Source organism: Zootoca vivipara, chromosome 5, assembly GCF_965207765.1.
Source record: "Zootoca vivipara chromosome 5, rZooViv2.hap1.1, whole genome shotgun sequence".
In the NCBI taxonomy this organism is placed as follows: Eukaryota; Metazoa; Chordata; class Lepidosauria; order Squamata; family Lacertidae; genus Zootoca; species Zootoca vivipara.
Window position 1 is genome coordinate 96651307 of NC_142588.1, and position 24044 is coordinate 96675350.

General features: G+C 46.7%; 1 pseudogene; it reads right to left on the reverse strand.

Annotated features, from left to right (window-relative positions):
* Window positions 1-19315: 19315 nt before the first annotated feature.
* On the reverse strand, window positions 19316-23173 carry LOC118093977 (cytoskeleton-associated protein 5 pseudogene; annotated as a pseudogene).
* Between the last annotated feature and the right edge of the window lie 871 nt (window positions 23174-24044).

Genomic DNA, 24044 nt, shown 5'->3' on the forward strand with positions numbered 1-24044 from the left:
TGCTTCATTTAAAATTAAAATGGAAGACAGACACACAGAGAGAAATGCTCAACCCCCAGCAATGCACAGGTTTTCGTTCGCCTTATCAGGACAAAGAGTCTGCAGCTGAACAAAAGGACATGAAGAGAAAAAGATTAGAGGCCGGCATTTTCAACAAATATCTTCCTCTGTCACACACAAAGTATTGGAGCCTCAGCTTCACGATCTGTCCTTCCAGTGAGCACTCAGGGCCAGCGCCGTCTTAAGCGCCCCTGTCGCCATGGTGCGCCGGATCTCTCCGGCGCCCTTCCACCCCGTTTCCCAGCGCGGTGGGCAGGTGGGCGCCGCGCGCAGCTGCGCAGCGGACCGGCGGACCGGCCAGCCAGCGGGTGGGTGCAGCTCGCGGCGCCCTCCTGGCGGGCCGGCGCCATGGTGCCCTGCGCCACTGGGGGTCTATGAAGAGCCAGCCCTGCTCAGGGCTGATTTCCTTCAGAATGGATAGGTTTGATCTTCTTGCAGTCCATGGGACTCTCAAGAGTCTCCTCCAGCACCATCATTCAAAAGCATCCATTCTTCGGCGATCAGCCTTCTTTATGGTCCAGCTCTCACTCTCTCCTTCATGGATCACTGCCTTGTCATGGGGAAGGGGTTGAATAACTCAGAGAAGCTATGAGCTATGCCGTGCAGGGCCACCCAAGATGGACAGGTCATAGTGGAGAGCTTTGACTAAATGTGATCCACCTGGAGGAGGAACTGGCAAGCCACTCCAGTATCCCTGCCAAGAAAACTCCATGGACAAAGCCAACAGGCTCCCTACATACCAGTACCTATTTTAATTTTTTTTTGCTTCCCAATGTTTATAGACCCTTTTTATCATGGATGCTATTAGTGCAAGGAAGGAAGTCTTTCTGGATTAGGGACTTCTCCTCCCTTTCCCTTTTGCTTCTGGCCAATAGGATAACAACAACAACAACAACAACAACAACAACAACAACAACAACAACAACAAACGTTTCTCTGACAATGGAGTGCAATTGCAAAACCAAATATGCTGTCCTGCCAGGAGGTGAAAACATTGTTATTCCAACAGGCTTTGGGGAACTGACTCCTTTTAATGAAGGGGGTGGTGCCATGCTGTTTTTATTGCAATTATTTGTATGGTTTTAATAGATTTTATATATGTATATAGTTTCCTTTACTGATGTTTAACTGCTTTTTAATGGTCGCTTTGCTTTTCTCTGTTTCCGTGGTTATTATTTTTATCTGTGAGCGACCTTGAGTCCCATCAGAAAAAGGAAGGGTACAAGTAGATTATTATTATTATTATTATTATTATTATTATTATTATTAGCTACGGGGTGAACCCAGAGTGCCTCATGCACAGCTCAGGCACTTCTGCCTTTTGCTGCTAATTTGAGCAGAGAAAATGAAATCCTGTGCTTGCACAAATTTAAATAAGCCTCCGGCGCGAGGATCGGGGTTATTATATTTTTAATTAGCACGCCTCTGTTTAATGGCAGGCTTTTTGATTATTTTTTATCATAGCTCTGATGATGGGTTTGTTTGCCCTGCTTGTGTTTATTTTACCTTGATCTTTCAGCAGGCTCGCTCCTTCCGTCTTCCTCGCCTGTTGCTTCCTGGAAGCTGCTCCCTTGCTCATTAGAGGGACCAATCGAAATGGAGATTGACCTAAGAAGATGCAGCAGGCAGGGAACTACTTGGTAATGGACATGGCCACCCTTTGCACTTTTCTGGTGTCAGTGGTTCAAGCCAAGGGCTCGCCTGAGGCTGTTTTCACAGATGCCCAAACAGGACCTGTGTCTCAGCAACTAGCAATCTGAGGCAGCCCTGTGTTACCCAACAGGCAGGCTAAGTACTTTTAAAAAAAATAAAAATAAAAATCTTTATTTAGTATTAAACATGAAATCAATATAATTCAACATAAATCAACACAAATCAACATAACACAAATAAATCCAAAAATCCAAATTATACAAAATTAAATTAATTATACAAATTAAACCAACTATAAAAAGAAGAGAATAAAAAATGAAAAAGAAAAATCTAAAAAGAATAAGAAAAACAAAAAGGAAGGTAAACATAAGGTAAAAAAGAAAATACAATAAACTTCCCAGCATTTCCATATCAGTTCCCTGATTACGCATAAACTCTACTATGCTTCTCCCTTACAAGCTTAATCTTTTTATTCCTTATTTCATTTTCTTCTTATATTTTTATTACATCCAACAAACTTGTGTGTACTTAGTCAAAGCAAATCACCCATCTAGAATTTATACCTTCATTACGAAGATAATCCTCCACATACTTCCATTCTTTTCCCCATTTTTGTTTAGGGGCTTTTCTTACTATCGCTGTTAGTCTTGCTAAGTTCATAAACTCCACTAATTTAATATGCCAATCTTGAACGGTCGGTAATTTATCTCCTTTCCAGTTTTGAGCAAGCAACATGCGTACAGCAGGATGTTTCTTCTGTCTATTGGTGTATTTTGGGGGATTAGGCTTAATAATAATATCTCAGGCTTCTTTTCAAATGTCCATTTCAATATTTTTTTTAAATTTTCATAAACTTCAGTCCAAAACTTATTCACCTTTTTACAGCTCCACCAACAGTGAAAATAATCCCCTTTTAATTTCAGGCAGGCTAAGTACTTTGACAGAGCACCAGAAAAGCAGTGGCACAAACAAAGAGACAGATTTATTTTTTATTTTTTTAAAAATTTGATGGTTGATATTTAAAAAAAAAAAAAAATCAACGTACTGTAGTCCCCATGGGGGGAAATCAGAACTTTGTTAGACTTCCTTACAGGCCGTTCCACACTCTTCCCTCATTTATCTGTTCTCTTTTTATTATTATTACTTATCCCCAATCAAACCACAGAGTGTTCTACTAAAGTAGATCAAAATAATAATAATAATAATAATAATAATAATAATAATAATAATAATAATTTATTATTTATACCCCGCCCATCTGGGGTTTCCCCAGCCACTCTGGGTGGCTTCCAACAGAAAAATAAAACACAGTAATCTATTAAACATTAAAAGCCTCCCTGAACAGGGCTACCTTCAGATGTCTTCTAAAAGTCTGGTAGTTGTTTTCCTCTTTGACATCTGATGGGAGGGCATTCCACAGGGCAGGCGCCACCACCGAGAAGGCCCTCTGCCTGGTTCCCTGCAACTTGGCTTCTCGCAACGAGGGAACCGCCAGAAGGCCCTCGGTGCTGGACCTCAGTGTCCGGGCAGAACGATGGGGGTGGAATAATCTGATCTGGTCATGTGCTGCAAGAAATCGATGGGCAATAGGTTTAGGGAGGGAAACCTTGAAGCTGTTGCTGAATCATATGTCAGAAGGGATTACAGTTGAGGTTATGTGATGCACGTTTGGAAATACAGCAGGGAGACATAAGAATTAAAATGAAATCGGGAGTGGGAAGGGAATGTTCCGTATTAAAATAAATAATAAAATGGTATGAATCATGATGGTCCAAAGGAACTGGATATCTCCTAAGTTGCAAGAAATGTGTAAAATCACCCACCACACTTTTTGGGAGATCTGGACAAGCAATGCAAATGTTTAAAGATTTAAATCTCCAAAATTCCATGTTTTCATTTAATTTTACCATTTTTGAGCATTAAGCATTTCTGTGTTTTAGAAAGATTGGTAAGATGGTTATTGCTGGTTTTAAATCGTAACATAAGCTTCTCCCTCCTGCAATTTCAATTGATTTGATTTGCTTTGTTATGTTGCAAACTTCCTTGAAGCCATGTTCTGGCAAAAAGCACTGTGTAAGAAACAAAAATTAAATACAGAAATATTTAGGATGCTGAGCGTTAGCCATCCTCAAGAGTAAGCCCACTGAAACCTTTTTTTAAAAAAAAATAAAGTGTTCTAAGTTTGCAGCCAATCACTTCCATTGGATGACCCAATCCATTCCATTGGATGCATAGACTTGTAGATCTGGAACGGACACCGAGGGTCATCTAGTCCAACCCCCTGCAACTTCTAGTCCGAGAGACTGCCTGGTCTTATGAAGACGTCTCTGAAGACAAAGGCAGGGAGTGCTAACCTCAGGGCAGAGGCAGGTTTCAGGAAGCGCAACAGGTTCAGCATCATGCGGAAGGTCTTGGGTTCGATCCATGGGAGCAACTCTGTCTAGGGGTGAGGGATGTCCTTGCCTGAATCCCTGGAGAGCGACTGCCAATCAGTTCAGGGAATACTGAGCCTGATGTGGACCAATGGTCTGATTCTGTATTAGGCAGCTCCCTACATTTGTTGTTGTTTAGTCGTTTAGTCGTGTCCAACTCTTCATGACCCCATGGACCATAGCACGCCAGGCACTCCTGTCTTGCACTGCCTCCCGCAGTTTGGTCAAACTCATGTTCGTAGCTTCGAGAACACTGTCCAACCATCTCGTCCTCTGTTGTCCCCTTCTCCTTGTGCCCTCCATCTTTCCCAACATCAGGGTCTTTTCCAGGGTGTCTTCTCTCTTCATGAGGTGGCCAAAGTCTTGGAGCATGTTGGTAGCTTCAAGAACACTGTCTAACCATCTCGTCCTCTGTCGTCCCCTTCTCCTTGTGCCCTCCATCTTTCCCAACATCAGGGTCTTTTCCACGGAGTCTTCTCTTCTCATGAGGTGGCCAAAGTGCTTTACCTTTACCTTTACCTTTTACCATACCCAACCAGCATGCCACATGGGCTGACCATGTACTGCAGAATGTGCCCCAGGATCTTCCCCAACTTAAACTTGGGCATTTAATTCAACAGTCGAGAAGTCTCCCTTTTCTACCCAGTAAAGCTCTCCAGCCTGGCATAGCTTCCTGCAGCCGGCTAAGATCCACTTTCCCCTGCATGTGCTTCATTTAAAATTAAAATGGAAGACAGACACACAGAGAGAAATGCTCAACCCCCAGCAATGCACAGGTTTTCGTTCGCCTTATCAGGACAAAGAGTCTGCAGCTGAACAAAAGGACATGAAGAGAAAAAGATTAGAGGCCGGCATTTTCAACAAATATCTTCCTCTGTCACACACAAAGTATTGGAGCCTCAGCTTCACGATCTGTCCTTCCAGTGAGCACTCAGGGCCAGCGCCGTCTTAAGCGCCCCTGTCGCCATGGTGCGCCGGATCTCTCCGGCGCCCTTCCACCCCGTTTCCCAGCGCGGTGGGCAGGTGGGCGCCGCGCGCAGCTGCGCAGCGGACCGGCGGACCGGCCAGCCAGCGGGTGGGTGCAGCTCGCGGCGCCCTCCTGGCGGGCCGGCGCCATGGTGCCCTGCGCCACTGGGGGTCTATGAAGAGCCGGCCCTGCTCAGGGCTGATTTCCTTCAGAATGGATAGGTTTGATCTTCTTGCAGTCCATGGGACTCTCAAGAGTCTCCTCCAGCACCATCATTCAAAAGCATCCATTCTTCGGCGATCAGCCTTCTTTATGGTCCAGCTCTCACTCTCTCCTTCATGGATCACTGCCTTGTCATGGGGAAGGGGTTGAATAACTCAGAGAAGCTATGAGCTATGCCGTGCAGGGCCACCCAAGATGGACAGGTCATAGTGGAGAGCTTTGACTAAATGTGATCCACCTGGAGGAGGAACTGGCAAGCCACTCCAGTATCCCTGCCAAGAAAACTCCATGGACAAAGCCAACAGGCTCCCTACATACCAGTACCTATTTTAATTTTTTTTTGCTTCCCAATGTTTATAGACCCTTTTTATCATGGATGCTATTAGTGCAAGGAAGGAAGTCTTTCTGGATTAGGGACTTCTCCTCCCTTTCCCTTTTGCTTCTGGCCAATAGGATAACAACAACAACAACAACAACAACAACAACAACAACAACAACAACAACAACAACAACAAACGTTTCTCTGACAATGGAGTGCAATTGCAAAACCAAATATGCTGTCCTGCCAGGAGGTGAAAACATTGTTATTCCAACAGGCTTTGGGGAACTGACTCCTTTTAATGAAGGGGGTGGTGCCATGCTGTTTTTATTGCAATTATTTGTATGGTTTTAATAGATTTTATATATGTATATAGTTTCCTTTACTGATGTTTAACTGCTTTTTAATGGTCGCTTTGCTTTTCTCTGTTTCCGTGGTTATTATTTTTATCTGTGAGCGACCTTGAGTCCCATCAGAAAAAGGAAGGGTACAAGTAGATTATTATTATTATTATTATTATTATTATTATTATTATTATTAGCTACGGGGTGAACCCAGAGTGCCTCATGCACAGCTCAGGCACTTCTGCCTTTTGCTGCTAATTTGAGCAGAGAAAATGAAATCCTGTGCTTGCACAAATTTAAATAAGCCTCCGGCGCGAGGATCGGGGTTATTATATTTTTAATTAGCACGCCTCTGTTTAATGGCAGGCTTTTTGATTATTTTTTATCATAGCTCTGATGATGGGTTTGTTTGCCCTGCTTGTGTTTATTTTACCTTGATCTTTCAGCAGGCTCGCTCCTTCCGTCTTCCTCGCCTGTTGCTTCCTGGAAGCTGCTCCCTTGCTCATTAGAGGGACCAATCGAAATGGAGATTGACCTAAGAAGATGCAGCAGGCAGGGAACTACTTGGTAATGGACATGGCCACCCTTTGCACTTTTCTGGTGTCAGTGGTTCAAGCCAAGGGCTCGCCTGAGGCTGTTTTCACAGATGCCCAAACAGGACCTGTGTCTCAGCAACTAGCAATCTGAGGCAGCCCTGTGTTACCCAACAGGCAGGCTAAGTACTTTTAAAAAAAATAAAAATAAAAATCTTTATTTAGTATTAAACATGAAATCAATATAATTCAACATAAATCAACACAAATCAACATAACACAAATAAATCCAAAAATCCAAATTATACAAAATTAAATTAATTATACAAATTAAACCAACTATAAAAAGAAGAGAATAAAAAATGAAAAAGAAAAATCTAAAAAGAATAAGAAAAACAAAAAGGAAGGTAAACATAAGGTAAAAAAGAAAATACAATAAACTTCCCAGCATTTCCATATCAGTTCCCTGATTACGCATAAACTCTACTATGCTTCTCCCTTACAAGCTTAATCTTTTTATTCCTTATTTCATTTTCTTCTTATATTTTTATTACATCCAACAAACTTGTGTGTACTTAGTCAAAGCAAATCACCCATCTAGAATTTATACCTTCATTACGAAGATAATCCTCCACATACTTCCATTCTTTTCCCCATTTTTGTTTAGGGGCTTTTCTTACTATCGCTGTTAGTCTTGCTAAGTTCATAAACTCCACTAATTTAATATGCCAATCTTGAACGGTCGGTAATTTATCTCCTTTCCAGTTTTGAGCAAGCAACATGCGTACAGCAGGATGTTTCTTCTGTCTATTGGTGTATTTTGGGGGATTAGGCTTAATAATAATATCTCAGGCTTCTTTTCAAATGTCCATTTCAATATTTTTTTAACATTTTCATAAACTTCAGTCCAAAACTTATTCACCTTTTTACAGCTCCACCAACAGTGAAAATAATCCCCTTTTAATTTCAGGCAGGCTAAGTACTTTGACAGAGCACCAGAAAAGCAGTGGCACAAACAAAGAGACAGATTTATTTTTTATTTTTTAAAAAATTTGATGGTTGATATTTCAAAAAAAAGAAAAAAAAAGAATCAACGTACTGTAGTCCCCATGGGGGGAAATCAGAACTTTGTTAGACTTCCTTACAGGCCGTTCCACACTCTTCCCTCATTTATCTGTTCTCTTTTTATTATTATTACTTATCCCCAATCAAACCACAGAGTGTTCTACTAAAGTAGATCAAAATAATAATAATAATAATAATAATAATAATAATAATAATAATAATAATTTATTATTTATACCCCGCCCATCTGGGGTTTCCCCAGCCACTCTGGGTGGCTTCCAACAGAAAAATAAAACACAGTAATCTATTAAACATTAAAAGCCTCCCTGAACAGGGCTACCTTCAGATGTCTTCTAAAAGTCTGGTAGTTGTTTTCCTCTTTGACATCTGATGGGAGGGCATTCCACAGGGCAGGCGCCACCACCGAGAAGGCCCTCTGCCTGGTTCCCTGCAACTTGGCTTCTCGCAACGAGGGAACCGCCAGAAGGCCCTCGGTGCTGGACCTCAGTGTCCGGGCAGAACGATGGAGGTGGAATAATCTGATCTGGTCATGTGCTGCAAGAAATCGATGGGCAATAGGTTTAGGGAGGGAAACCTTGAAGCTGTTGCTGAATCATATGTCAGAAGGGATTACAGTTGAGGTTATGTGATGCACGTTTGGAAATACAGCAGGGAGACATAAGAATTAAAATGAAATCGGGAGTGGGAAGGGAATGTTCCGTATTAAAATAAATAATAAAATGGTATGAATCATGATGCTCCAAAGGAACTGGATATCTCCTAAGTTGCAAGAAATGTGTAAAATCACCCACCACGCTTTTTGGGAGATCTGGACAAGCAATGCAAATGTTTAAAGATTTAAATCTCCAAAATTCCATGTTTTCATTTAATTTTACCATTTTTGAGCATTAAGCCTTTCTGTGTTTTAGAAAGATTGGTAAGATGGTTATTGCTGGTTTTAAATCGTAACATAAGCTTCTCCCTCCTGCAATTTCAATTGATTTGATTTGCTTTGTTATGTTGCAAACTTCCTTGAAGCCATGTTCTGGCAAAAAGCACTGTGTAAGAAACAAAAATTAAATACAGAAATATTTAGGATGCTGAGCGTTAGCCATCCTCAAGAGTAAGCCCACTGAAACCTTTTTTTAAAAAAATAAAGTGTTCTAAGTTTGCAGCCAATCACTTCCATTGGATGACCCAAGGTCTCATATGACAGGGGGGGGGAGAGAAGTTTTCACTTTCTCCACTTCGTGAAGAATTTTGTAAGCTGAACTATGTGTTTCAGTCGCCTTGAGGACACTGGAAAAGTAGGCGTGGAAGAAGAAGAAGAAGAAGAAGAAGAAGAAGAAGAAGAAGAAGAAGAAGAAGAAGAAGAAGAAATGGAGGAGGAGGAGGAGGAGGAGGAGGAGGAGGAGGAGGAGGAGGAGGAGGAGGAGGAGGAGGAGTTTGGATTTGATATCCCGCTTTATCACTACCCAAAGGAGTCTCAAAGCGGTTAACATTCTCCTTTGCCGTCCTCCCCCACAACAAACACTCTGTGAGGTGAGTGGGGCTGAGAAACTTCAGAGAAGTGTGACTAGCCCAGCAGCTGCATGTGGAGGAGCGGAGACGCGAACCCGGTTCCCCAGATTACGAGTCTGCCGCTCTTAACCACTACATTCCATGCTTTGAGCAAAAGAGCAAAATTCTATAAAGCTTTTTTGACTCCCCTATGATCCTTGTAATAGATCCTTGTTCTGTGGGTGTCCATAGGAACCTTAATGCGTGAGCAATTTTGCATCCGACAAGCGACGGAGGGCTTTAAAATTCTGCAGAGGGTTTTGCTTCCCTGTATAACATGAAGGGGAACAGGCCGCGTCCCTAACCACCCGGCCTATTGACATCTCAGAGAGTTTCCACCCCTCAGGTGAGTTTGCAGGGTCAAGCGGCGAGAGGTATGTGACGGGTATAGGGCTCCGTTGAGTTGTTTATGACTCAATTAGGAGCCACTACTTATCGCCCGGCGCGCTTCCTCTAGCGCTTCTCTGCTCCCGTAGATCCGGGCTGGCAGTAAAACACACACAGCAGAGTTCTTCTTCTTCTCACACAGCGAAAGCTTGTATAGCCGTTGGATAAAAAGCCTCTTAAGAACACACAGAGTCCAAGGTGTTCTAATAACTACTTAAGTTTATTCTAGAGAGAAAATAACAAACAACCTGGTGAGAGCGCAGACATCTTGCGACCGTCTCCCAGGCAGAAACAAAACCAACAGAAACATACAGAAACACTTCTGGTACATTCTGTAACATGATATCTTCCTCAGTGGTCAGGTGCTATACAGAACACAGTTAACTCTTTGGTTACTTGTTACTCCTCACACCCCCTCTCACCTGAACACTGGGGATAGCGGGTATCCAAACTTACCCCAAAACCAACCCTTCACAGAATTCCCCATGCCGTTGGAAACTCAAGGGTTTTGTGAACCCATCTGCTAGGTTCTCTTGGCTTGGACAATACCTCAACTTCACCAAGCCTACCTGTATGCTCTGACATACGTTTCGGAAGCGGATGTCTAAGTGTTTGGTTCTGGCCTTGAACTGTCCAGACTCCGCCAGTCTCAAAGATGGTTGATTGTCGCCCCAAACAGTGATGGGCTGGCTACAATCACCCCAGATTTCCTGGACCAAACATCTGTAGTACTCCAATTCAGTGCATGTCGCAGACAACGCACAGAATTCGGCTTCCGTGGAAGACATTGCTATTAGGCTTTGCCTGCGCGACCGCCAACCAATCAGGGCATTTCCAAACTTGACTACCAAACCAGTCACTGACTTCCTGTCCTCCTGATTGGCCCAATCAGCATCTGCAAAACAAGTGAGTTGTGGCTCACCTTGCGCTGACATTTCCAAACAATACTCTTTGGTCTCCTGCAAATACCTAAGCACTCTCTTAATGCCATTCCAAGCATGCACGCTAGGTTTCGATGCTTCTCTACTGAGCAAATTGACTGCAAAAGCAATATCTGGTCTGCTCCATTGTGACAAATACAACAGACTCCCTAGCGCTGACTGAAACACTTCAGGACTCTCAAACGCTACTTTGTCCTTCACTTGTGACTCTTTCACAAAGTTTGTCTCCATGGGTGTTCTGACCCCTTTACAATCAGACATTCTGAACTTCTCCAGCAAATGTTCAATCTTGCCTTTCTGACTGAGCAAGAAACTTCCATCCTCAGTTCTGTCTATCTGCACACCTAGATAAACATTCACTGCACCTAGATTCTTGAGTTTGAACCTCTTGCCTAGCTCTTTTGCAAACTTTTGCACTTGCATCTGGCTCTTTGCTAAGCAGATCAAGTCATCAACATAGACAAGCAACAGTTCTTGCTGTTCTCCTTCACCTCTGAGATACAGACAACTGTCAGCTAGACTCTTCCTGAAACCTAGGCTCTTCAAAACAGAATCAAGACATGAATTCCAATTTTTAGCTGATTGCTTCAGACCGTAGATCGACTTGTGCAGCTTCCACACCTGACCTGGCACGTCACTCTCAAACCCTGGAGGAGGCAACATGTACAACTCCTCCTGGAGGTCAGAGTTCAAATAAGCGGTGTCCACATCAAAGTGGTTGACCACTAGGCCTCTCTGCGCTGCAGTCGCTAAAAGCATCCTGAAAGATTCCGCTCTCGAAGTTGGACTAAAGACATCTGTGTAGTGGATTCCTTTCTTCTGAGTAAAACCTCTAGCCACTAATCTAGCCTTGTACTGAGGCTCTCCAGTCACTGTGGTTTTTAGCCTGTAGACCCACCTACAACTGACTGCTTTCTTGCCTTCTGGCAGCTGTGTTAGGCTATACACACCAAGAGATTGCATGGAGTTCAACTCTTTCTCCATTGCAACTTTCCACTTACTAGCTTCCTCCACTGACAACTGTTGCACCTCTTCAAAGCTTTCAGGCTCACACACTGCTAGGTTCGCCCATACACTGACAGCTGAAAACCTTTCAGGTGGTTTACCTTTCGTGGTGCGTTTTGAACGCCTTGGTCCCACATCCTCCCCCTCTAAATCCGAACTGCTTGTCTCTGACTGTGGCTCTCTCGGACTAGCAGCACTGTCAAGAGACCTACTACGCTTTGCAGCCCCCTCTGGGCTTGCTTTGGGTGAAGTGGGTGACCTACCACGTTTGCTGTACTTCCCAGGCTTGACCTGGGGTGAAGTCGGTGCGCTTCTGACTACTTGCTTCACTTCCCTAGGAGCTACACCACTTGGACCAGCTACCTGACCTGGATCTGGTCCTGCAGCACCTGGAACTCCAGCATCAGCCACCTGAGTTTCCTCTTCCTGGTCAAAACCTGAAGACCAGTCAAGAAGAACTTCGGGGTTAGCATGAATGCGTCTCCAGCCCTCTTGTTCACAGAACGTAGCACTCCTGCTAATGTGAACGCGGGTTTGGTCCCCCTCTGCTGGTACAAACCTCCAAGCCTTTGAGTTTGGTTCGTAACCACAGAAGATCATTTTTCTGGATCTTGATCCTCCCTTTCTGCGCTTCTGCTTTGGAATTAGAACCCAAGCCTCACACCCAAAAGTTCTGAAATAGTGCACCTTCGGAACTTTGCCATACAACATGTAGTAGGGTGTGTTGTCCACAACTGAATTAAAAGCGCGATTTGAACAATAATTCACAAATTTATAGCATTCCCCCCAAAACTTCTGGGGTAGTCCTGCATCAAACAACGTTGCCTCTACCAGTTCAGACAGCGTTCTAAATTTCCTTTCAGCTAAACCATTCTCCTGTGGACTAAAAGGAGCGGTTTTCCTGTGCCTAATTCCCTTGCTGTGGAAAAACCCTTGTAGTTCTGCACTCAAAAACTCTCCCGCCCTGTCACTCTGGAAACACTGGACAGTGACGGAGAACTGTAGTTCTACTTCGGCTACCCACTCTTTTATCACTTTGGCAGCCTCCCCCTTCTCTTTCAGTGTTATGACCCAGGAAAAATGGCTGAAATCATCCAGAAGACACAAAACATATTATGAACCACCTAAACTTAACGTTGACAAAGGCCCAGAAATATCCATGTGCACTAACTGAAATGGCTTTGTGCTCTTCCTCTCAGACCTAGGATAAGAGCATCTCTTCGTCTTCGCTTTCGCACATGCACGGCATTGCAGGTGTTTTTGACATGGCTTGAACCTGCAACCTTTGACAAAATCAGGGGCTTTTTGCACATAAGGAAAAGACATGTGACAATATTTTCTGTGCCAAGCATGAATACAATCCTTATGGATAGCGCCCTCTGTGCCCTTTGGGGTATTGGCACTTTTAGCCTGAGCATCACCAGTGTTACTTCCACCTGCTTGCACCCTCCCATCTAGGACAAACAGACCATCAGACCCAACAGTAACGCTTACCAGCTCAGCCCCATCTCTGGCAATTTTGCAAACACCATTGGCAAAACTTATTTCAAAGCCCTCACGCAATAAGCAAGACACACTTAAAAGACCATTCTCCATGCCTGGTACAACATAAACATCAAGGTTAGTGTCTAAGCATTGCATATAAAAAACACCCTTGCTTTTAATTGTTCCAGAAGAACCATCAGCAAGATGCAGGCTTTTTTCATCTTCAAGTGGCCTGCAGTTCAGGATCTGTCCTGAAGGCGGTACAAGATGATGGGTGCTGCCTGAGTCGATAATAAAAGTGAAACTGTCCTGTCCTCTGTTTTGAACCGTTGCTAAGGCAGCAGAAAGACGGCTGACAGGCTTATCTGGAGTTTTCCCACGTCCTCTGCCTCGGCGCTGCTGGCTGGTCCCACGACCACGTCCGCTGGGTTGCCTGGCACCTGGCTGAGTGACCTTGGCTGCTTCCGGAGCTGGGCAAAATCTCACTACGTGCCCAGGCTGCTGGCACCGATAACAAAGCCTTGTTGCGCACGCACTCACAGTGGATTCCTCAGTGCTTTTTACTGCACCCCCACTGGCTTCTCTGCGCCCATGGCCCCCCTTCTCAGCCGATTCTTTCTGGCGTCTCAGTTCCTCATCCGCCAAACGGCCAGAAACGTAAGCAATCGTGAGTTCAGCTTCAGGCATTGACTCAAATGTTAAACACAAATGTTCATAGGCGTTTCCCAAACTAGACAGCAAAATATAAACTTTTTCCTTCTCTTTGAACACAAGCTCATGATGCTGCAGCTTATGGAATGCATCAATCACATTGGCAATGTGCTCCTTAATGGGTTGCCCTGGTCTCAGTCTCAACTCAAAGAGATGCCTCATAGCATGCAGCTTAGCTCCAGCTGTTTTTCTCTGATGGACCCTTTCCAAACTGTCCCAGGCTTGCTTGGCATTTTCAGCATTTTGCACATAGGGCAGCTGCGTAGCATCACAGCTCATGGCAATGGCACATAGAGCCTTATTGTCTTTCCTGGTTTCTGCTGCAAACCTCTGTGCTTCAGCTGCTGAATTATCAGCGACAGGGGTTGGAGGATTTAACACACAAGTCCACAAATCCTTTCCCAGCAACCACATTCTGGCCCTTTCTCTCCACTCTGCATAGTTGTCGCCATTCAACCTCTGGAACGGCATGACAAATGACTCCTGTAGCTGCTCCGCCATCTTGTCCACCCCCGGGCTCCGTGTCCGTGTACTCACTCAGAATAGCTCACGTTGCTCCTCCGGGTAGACTGCGGATCCCAGCCTTCTGGTACAGGGTCTTTCTGCTAGCGAGTGCATCTGTTGATTGCCGACTGCAAGACAACAGGTTTCTCCCAGCTAGCTCTTTACACCGGCTTTCTCCACGGCTTTTACAGCTGCAATCACCTTTTATTGCTTTGGTGATTGATTAGGTTCTATGACCCATAACCTGTCACCCAGAACTTGTGACAGGTGAGTCCATGACCTGTTATCTCCCATAACCTGTGACGGGTATAGGGCTCCGTTGAGTTGTTTATGACTCAATTAGGAGCCACTACTTATCGCCCGGCGCGCTTCCTCTAGCGCTTCTCTGCTCCCGTAGATCCGGGCTGGCAGTAAAACACACACAGCAGAGTTCTTCTTCTTCTCACACAGCGAAAGCTTGTATAGCCGTTGGATAAAAAGCCTCTTAAGAACACACAGAGTCCAAGGTGTTCTAATAACTACTTAAGTTTATTCTAGAGAGAAAATAACAAACAACCTGGTGAGAGCGCAGACATCTTGCGACCGTCTCCCAGGCAGAAACAAAACCAACAGAAACATACAGAAACACTTCTGGTACATTCTGTAACATGATATCTTCCTCAGTGGTCAGGTGCTATACAGAACACAGTTAACTCTTTGGTTACTTGTTACTCCTCACAAGGTATGTGTTTTATGGTACAGGAGAAAGAGGTTTTGTGGAAATAAGGCAGGCAAGAAAGTTTTAAAAGCCAAACTCAGTATCCAGCGTGTCCCAAGAGAATGTTACCTTTGGGGTTCAAGTACTGAAGACTTGCGGCTGACTAATAATAATAATAATAATAATAATAATAATAATTTATTACTTCTACCCCGCCCATCTGACTGGGTTTCCCCAGCCACTCTGGGAAGCTCCCAACAGAATATTAAAAGCCCAATAAAACATCAAACATTAAGAACTTCCCTGTACAGGGCTGCCTTCAGATGTCTTCTAAAAGTCAGATAGCTGTTTATTTCCTTGACATCTGATGGAAGGGCGTTCCACAGGGCAGGCACCACCACCAAGAAGGCCCTCTGCCTGGTTCCTGGCCTGTGACCTCACTTCTCGCAGGGAGGGAACCGGCAGAAGGCCCTTGGAGCTGGACCTCAGTGTCTGGGCAGAATGATGGGGGAGGAGACGCTCCTTCAGGTATACAGGACCGAGGCCGTTTAGGGCTTTAAAGGTCAGCACCAACACTTTCAATTGTGCTCAGAAACATACTGGGAGCCAATGTAGGTCTTTCATGAGGGATGGTCACAATGGTTGTGCACTGGGTTAAACCCAAGTCTCATTCCTGAGCTGCATTGGGCCAATTTGGGGGAATCCAAGTCAGGTCGAGACACCTCTGGATTGCCCTGGCTCGGGTCGGGTTGCCCAGAGTGATTTGGGGCTGCCATGGGGTGCTGTATTGTGCAGGATGCCTGCAGAGGAACCAATGGGTAAGCAGATTCCAGGAGGATCAAAGCCTCCACTTACCAACTGGTGAGCAGAGAAGTCAATCCTACAAGCTGCTCCTTTGCAAGAAAGCCCCCTGCCCTTATTAGGATGGGGGTCCGCGTGGCTATATCCATCACTATGCTGCAGCCCCTCACTTAAAGGGCCTTCCCTAATTCTTTGCCCCTCCCTCCACCACTAGTGGAAGCAGAATAAATAGTGCAAAATGAGTTTTGCATAATAAATTCAGATAGTATACGAAGTCCTTTTCATCCATGTGAAACTTTGAGGAACAGAGTCATATGGTTGTTCCTTGCTACCCAGGCCAATATTGTCCACGTTGGGGTTCTCAGTTCTCCTTTCCTTCCATCAATGACACCTAGAAGAGCCCTGTAGCTGGATCAGGCCCAAAGGGGTGCCTGGTGTTCAGCATCCTGTTCCTACAGTGGCCAAACCACTGTGGAAAGCCCACAAACATTATTTTTCCGGATAGCATTACAAGCTTGGTGGACATAGTGTATCTTGATTTCAGTAAGGCTTTTGGCAAAGTCCTCCATGATGTTCTTGTAGAGAAGCTGGTAAAATGTGGGCAGGATGAGGTAACAGTTGGATGGAGCTGGGAAACCCTCAAGAGTGTGGGAATGTTAGGGATGTGGATTAGGATATATTATTAGATAGATCCTATCCAAGCTTGTGTTAGCAAGCTTCCAATATCAGCAGAGTGACATTCCCCTTTTGTGCGCAGCAAAGCGTGTGCGTTCAGGTTTGCTAAAAACCTGTACAATATTATACTTCCTGGCAAAGTCCCCTTTGTCCCTCTTAAAAGAAATACACAACACAGTGTTTATAAAATAAGATAGAGTTTACTTACAGTTTCATCCTGAGTTAACAGCATAATCTCAAAAAGGCAGGCTTGCGTAGAAAAGTTACAAGTATTTACATCTGGAGTCTACTTAGTAAAGTAAGGCTCCATTTGGTCTCTCTCTTGGCTGCAGGCCAAGAGGGAGAACCATGCTAACTGGAGATTCTCTGGAGATGTGTTCCCATCGAAGGAGAGAAGGCTAAGAGAGAGAATGGCTGCTGGCTAGGGGCTTTTGTCCCAGCTAATCCATCTCATCTACATATCTGGAGGAACAGGAACTTAGTCAGGTATCTCTCCAGGTGTGTTCCTGTTAGTGGACACTCTAGGAACTGTTGTGACTTGTCTGCCCCAGTGTTCCATCCCACAAAGAGGACCCAAGCACAAGAGCCCTCACCCCTTCCATGGTTTCCAGCAGCTTGTATTAAGAAACCTCTGCCTCCAACTGGGAGGCAGAACAGAGCCGTCCTGATAGTTTTCTCTTCCTCCATGAATTACAGTGGTACCTCGGTTTAAGAACAGCCCTGTTTACGAACTATTCGGTTTACGAACTCCCCAAAACTGGAAGTAGTGTCCCGGTTTGCGAACTTTACCTCAGTCTAAGAACGGAAGCTGAACAGTGGAAGGCACCAGCGGCGGGCAGAAGTCATAAACAATAAATAAAACACATCAGAATGTACACAACCAAATGGAAACAATTTCCACGTAAATCATAAGATCTGAAACTAAGGATACAACAATCATATCAATAACACAGGCATCCCCAAACTGCGGCCCTCCAGATGTTTTGGCCTACAACTCCCCTAACAGGACCAGTGGTCAGGGATGATGGGAATTGTAGTCCAAAACATCTGGAGGACCGAAGTTTGGGGATGCCTGCAATAACAGCAACAAGCTCTCTCAACCCCCCATAAACAATACTCCAGCCCAAGAATCTGTTCAACAGCCTCAGTTTTTGTAGCTGGAGTCAGTCCGCACTCCACTCTCCCAGGCCAGCAAGGACCAGCAAGGCAGGGTGCAGGTCTTCCAGGGCTCACAGCCAAGATGGTCTCATTTAAAACAACACAGATAAAAATTTAAAACCATTTAAAAGAGGAGCCCTCTCTGCTGAGCAGCAGCCACAGTCCTTGTGAAGCCTGTCAGGCCCCACCCCGAGCCTGGTGGAAAGAGGCATGGGCAGGGCCCTTCAGGCCCTCAGAAAGCAGTCCTGACTACAGGTATGTGCTAGAAGAAGAAGAAGAAGAAGGAAGAAGAAGAAGAAGAAGAAGAAGAAGAAGAAGAAGAAGAAGAAGAAGAAGAAGAAGAAGAAGAAGAAGAGGAGGAGGAGGAGGAGGAGGAGGAAGAAGAAGAAGAAGAAGAAGAAGAAGAAGAAGAAGAAGAAGAAGAAGAAGAAGAAGAAGAAGAAGAAGAAGAAGAAGAAGAGGAGGAGGGGGAGGAGGAGGAAGAAGAAGAAGAAGAAGAAGAAGAAGAAGAAGAAGAAGAAGAAGAAGAAGAAGAAGAAGAAGAAGAAGAAGAAGAGGAGGAGGAGGAGGAGGAGGGGGGGAGGAAGAAGAAGAAGAAGAGGAGTTTGGATTTGATATCCCGCTTTATCACTACCCTAAGGAATCTCAAAGTGGCTAACATTCTCCTTTCCCTTCCTCCGCCACAACAAACACTCTGTGAGGTGAGCGAGGCTGAGAGACTTCAGAGAAGTGTGACTAGCCCAAGGTCACCCAGCAGCTGCATGTGGAGGAGCAGGGAAGTGAACCCGGTTCACCAGATTACGAGTCTATCGCTCTTAACCACACCACCACGCTGGCTCCTTTTACTTCCTTTTACCTGTGGGATGCAATCCACTGAGAGCAGTCAAGTACAACACTCCTTGTTTTCCTAGAGTGGACATGCAAGGGAATGTTTGGTCCAGCCAGTCAAAACTTCCTGTTCTCCTGGCCTGGAGCATCCTTCCTCTTGCACGAGACTAGTGGGTGGACGTGACCCTTCCAGACCTGGTAAAAGGACAAGGCATGCTGCCACTCTCCCTCTTTTCCATCTTCTTTTCATCCTGCAAACTTCCTGGACTGCTAACTGCAGTTACTAGGTCAACCCACATATGGGGTAAACCTGTTTGTATATGCTTGTAACTTTAAGCCTTAAGCCTGCCTTCGGGAATCGCACTGTGCTCTGCCTGATCGTGAGTAAACTTTCTTTTTATTTTGCTTATGAGTAAGACCGTGGTGTCTTTATTCTTTTAGGAGGGATTCAAGGGGTCTTACCAGGAAAATATTGAAACACATTTCAATCTGGCTTCTCCAGATTGAGAAGCCAGATTGAAATGCGTATTGTCTTAAGAAACTCACAGGAATTTGCAACTAGTTTTCTGCTGTGTAAAGGGGAATGTAAACTCTGTTAAGTAAGGGAAATTGCTAGCGCAAGTTAGGAAGGATATTAATAAACAATACATCCTCTCCTGTCACCCTGAACATTCCCTGGCCTGAATCTTCCTGCATTCAACTTCCTTGGATGTTCAGGAATTCTAGTGTTATGAGAGAGAGAGCCCATCAACCCAGCCCCAATGACCCAAGCAAGATTTCAATGATGGCACCTCTGATGTCTTAGGTAGGTGGTTGATTTTATTGTTTAGTTTTTCACCTTGGGAATGATCTGCTGGCTGGAGAGGGAGGGCCAGTGGAAAGCATGCCTCGCCAATTCATTGACCCTCTGCTCTTTACTTGAGGTTTCTTTCTCTTTTCTTAGGCAATGGGGGTCTGTAACGTTAGCATCACTCTAACCCACTTTCTGCAGAAGAGCACTTCTGTTTGGTTTGTCTCTCTGTCCCTATAACTGCCAAACCGTGCTTGACATAGCTCCGGAAAAGGAGTGAGCTGTTTCTCAAGAAAGGCTCCAAGTCTGCCTGTGGGTTCCCCCCCTTGTATTCATACAGTTCCTCAAGGCCTGCCCTGGCTGTCTCCTTGCAGTTGATCTTCTTGAAAATGGCTGCCAGAGTCTCATTTGCTTTGTGCTCATCCGGGTGAGGAGAGCCCTTGTCCTGATGGGCAGCAGCCTGCTCTGACAAGTGCTCCACGACCTTCCACAGGTGATCCTCCAACTCAGACTCATCTCTGTTCTTGATCAGCGTCAGGTGACCCATGATCTCTGCCCCCTTCAGCTTGCAAAGAGTGTTCAGAAGAGACTTCAGGGCTCGGGATGGGTAGTTGCTTGAGTACTGCTTCAACTTCTCCTTGGGCATTGCCTTCATGAAGACGTGGATGTCCAGCAGAAGCTGGTCAAGATTGATGCTGCCGATGGTTTGTGGCAGGAACTTGATGGCTTTCCACAAGCACTTGGCAACCATCTCAGAAAAGGCCACCAGGTCAGTGGGGGCGCTCAAGCCTTCATGGAGCAGCAGCAGCAGAGAGCTGAGAAGTCTGTTGTGGTCTGATTTCTCCAGCACCTTGCTTATCAAGTGGCTGATAGACTGGGCGGTGCCCTGCTCTTCCTGGACCTCGTCAATGGGAGAATCCAGCAGCAAGGCAATAAGGCTGCTCAGGAGGTCCTTCAGCACCCCAGCAGAGGCTTCCTGGGCGAGGCTCTCCACCTGGAAAAGGGAGACCATGTTGGAGATTATGCAGCTGTAAAGCTCCATGACTTTCTGAGTCCTCATCTCCTCCTCTGCCATCACGTGGAGCTGGTGAATGAACTTCAGCTGCCGGAGCGTTGCAATCAGGAATGGGTTGATATGGCCAGAGAGGGTTTCTGCTTGGTCCTTCTGCTTTAAAATCTCCTGGATCTGCAAAAGCGCCTCAATACTGGTGCTGGTGCTGCCGCTGGCGACGCGGCAGATGATCATGTTGATGTTGGGCTTCTCAGTCCGGTAGGGGACAACATCAACTGCTTTTGGACTTCTGCAGGAGGCAATGCAATCACTGACATTCTGCCCCCCAGCTTGGTCCGGATGGGAAGCCAGATGTTCTCCCCCTGTGTGGCTGCCACCAGCTCCGTGGCTTTGTTTGTACCCTTCTAAAGACCCCAGCCTAAGACTCAGGTTGAAGACCTGGGTGTCCACTGTTTCTTCCTTGACTTGCTTGGCAGCTGCATCTTTCATGCTCCCTTCCAGCAAGTTCATGTGCTTGTCAGAGATGTTCCCAATGGCCTTGAAGGCCTCGACTCCATAGACGTCCCGGGCAATGGCGATGACTTTCAAGGCCGCGCAATGGACAGCATTGTTTGAGTCTCCTGTCAAGGTGATCAGGGTCTTCAGGGTCTTGCTTGGGTTTGGCTGACACACTTCTGGACCATACGTCTTGAGCAGCCAACCAAGCTCTTTCAAGCACCCCACCCTCTGGTTGGCATTCTTAGCCTGGGCTCCCTCCAGGAGGAAGCAGAAAGTCTTGGAGGCCGGGTAGATCAGGGTGGTCTGCTTCACAATCGCCCGCACCTCTTTCAGGATGGACTCCTTGGTCCCTCCCAACTTCAGAAGGAGGTAGGGCAGGAAGGAAGCAGCCTCGTTCTCCATCAGCTGGTACCTCTCCTCAATCAGGAGACTGAAGAGTTTCTTTAAGTATTCCAAGGTCTTCATCAGCACCCAGGTGTTGGTATCAAACAGCCGCAGGCTGAGCCATTTCAGGATGAGGTCCAGGCAGCTGATGACCCCATCCTTCTCACTCTCCAAGTGCTTGGTCATCACGGTCAGCGCCTTGATGTGGTGCTGGAAGTTGGAGTGAAAGAGCTCTTCCTGCAGCCAGGGGGAGAAGCAGTTGCACATCTGGGCCTTGAGTTGCTCCACATATTTGCTGCTGGGGCTGCTAAAATTCCACCTCAGCACCTTCAGAGCCTTCTCGTCCTTTGCCCTCTGCTCTTTTCCTTTGGGGACGATGATGAAGATGGGGCCCAGCTTACTGAAGTCTTCCTTCATGCTGAGCTTCGCCTGCGCCTTCACATTTGGGAGCTTCTTTGGTTTGGGGACAGCGCCTTCCGACTTGGCTTTCTTGACATCCATGCCCCCATCGCTGGCTCCTAAGTTCTCTGTTGAGAAGGAGACTGGCTTGCACTGCTGGGGAGAAGCCAAGATGGATTTGGGCCAAGACTTGCCCCGTGGGAGCTTCGAAAGGGATTTGGGGAAAGCCCGGGTGGGCTTTGCTGGATGACCAGCTTGGGTTTGCTCCAGCAGAGAGAGCACCTGGTCTTTGGAAGCCGGCTTCAGCTTGTTGGCAGCTTCGGACATCCTCTCAAAGCCAAGCTGGAGGGCGAAGAACGGCACAGCCTCGTATGCTGCTTTGTGCATGTCCTCGTCGTTGTCCTCCAGGGCAGCATAGAGGTGGGGCACGCAACGGAGCAGGTCGTTGGTGGCGGAGCTGGAGGACGGCAGCTTCTCCACCAGCCAACCCAGGAGTCCCTGCCTTTGGAAGAAACTCTCCTTCTTTGGATCTGCAGAAAGATCCTCCACTTCCAGCCATTCTTTCATGCCAGTCTGCTCAGCCCAGGCTTCCACAGTCATGAGAGCTGCAGCCCGCACACCACTTTTGCTGTCCCTCAAGATGGCGATGATGGACATCCCCAGAGTCTTGACGTGCTGCCTAATGCCTGGGCCCATTACCTTGGCCAGCTGCTGGAGGACAGAGAGCGTCTGCTTCACAAGGGCTTTGTTAGAGTCATGCAGGCAAGCCTTCAAGGCGATGGGGAGGTCCCCCAGGCTGGGCTGGATGGAACCAACATTGCTGAGGATCCTGGAAACCTCCTCCAGCCCTTCCTTCCGGACCTTCCAGCTCGTGTCCTGCATCTTTGACATCAGCTCCTTGGAGATCTTCTGGCTAATGTCAACAGCATCACTTCTCTTGCAGGGCTGAGCATCGCCCCCTCTCTGCTCGCTCCCGCTGTCCCTGCAGAATTTGCAGCGGCCTCGCGTTGGAGAGGGCGGGTGCTGACCACTCACCTTCTCAAACTCCATGTCAATCTGGGAGAGCACAGCCGGCTTCTCATCCTCAAAGAAGACCCTCAACGGGGCTCCGACATACAGATACATCACTCTTAGGAGGCTGAAGGCAGAAGCTCTCTCGTCTGGGTGAGCAGCAGTCAAAGCAGCTTTGATGTAGCCAACAAAGTCTTGGGCCTCCAGGCTGTCGAAGCCAAAGTCTTCGATGGCACCAGTCAGCCAGCTGAGTGTTTCCGAGTGGGTCCTGGGGCTGTCTTGCAAGAAGGCCGCTTCCACCACCTTCCTCGCTGTCCAGGGCAACCCACAGGCTTCTGCTACGGCCGTTAGAGCTTCCTTGGAGTCACCGCTGCAGATAACATCCCCGACCTTGTCCACCAGCTTCCCCAGAACAAACCGGGCCGTGGTCTTGGTGAAGTTCCCCCTCTGGGCGATGAGGGTGACGATGCGCAGCTTTTTCTGCATCACCTGCAACTTGGTCTCGTTCCACCCGGGCTCCCTGTCCAGCAGCCTCACAAGCGCCTGGCAAGGCATCTGGCTCTTTTCCATCTTCTCCACGGCCTTCTCAAACACCTCCAGGCAGGAAATCCGCTCCTTCCAGTTACTGCTGTCCATGTCCCGGAGGCAGGATGCTGGGAGGACAGCGGCAGCTTCCAGCTCACATGATTCCTCTGAGAGTTCCGCCTCTGGCGCAGTCCTTGGATCTAGCATCTTGGCTCACCTTGAGTTCTAGAACTTTGGCTAGCCATCCGGGGCATGGTGGCTTCGTCCTCCCTTGGGTGGCCCTCAGACCAGGGAGGGCAGAGGACATTCCGGGGAGTAAGAGAGGCGGTGGAAGGACCCTCAGGTATTCCTGCCTGCCCCCCAGCCTCCTCCCTGGGCCCCTCCAGAAAGGAGGTGATGGTTCCCACACCTTGGGGAAGGGGCCCTTCCTGAGGGGTTGCTGCTCCCACTGGTGAGCGGTGGCTTCTGCCCGGAGGCAGGCTGGGCTCATTGTGACGTCATCAGGACCCTAGCCAGGAGCTTGCAGCAGCAGCAGCAACAGCAGCAGCATAGGAAAGAAAAGTCAGGAGGGGAAAGAGTCTTGCAACTGCCATGAAAACCTCCAGAGTGGGATGTGGGGCTCGTAAGTTAAAAACAACTATGTTGTTTAACATGGTATGTTAATTATTGAAGCCCACCGTGGGCCCTCAGGATAAAGGTTGGGAGATAATTTTAAATCATCATCATCATCATCAAAAGCTAATTCTACTCCAAGCTTGTTGAGGTCTTGTGTCCAGATCTAGTCTACCGTGGCCAGACCACACCTGGAGTCCTGTGTCCAGTTCTGGGTGCCACAATTTAAGAAGGGTGTTGACAAGCTGGAAAGTGTGCAGAGGAGGAGGGCAACCAAAATGGCCAACAATCTGGAAATGAAGCCTTATGAGGAACGGTTGGGGAGAGTTGGGGTGTTTAGCCCGCAGAAGCGGAGACTCAGAGGAGACATGAGAACCGTCTTCAAATATCTGCAGGGCTATCACAAGGAAGAGGTAGCGAGCTTGTTTTCTGCAGCTCTTGGAGATAGAACCGACCCAATGGATTA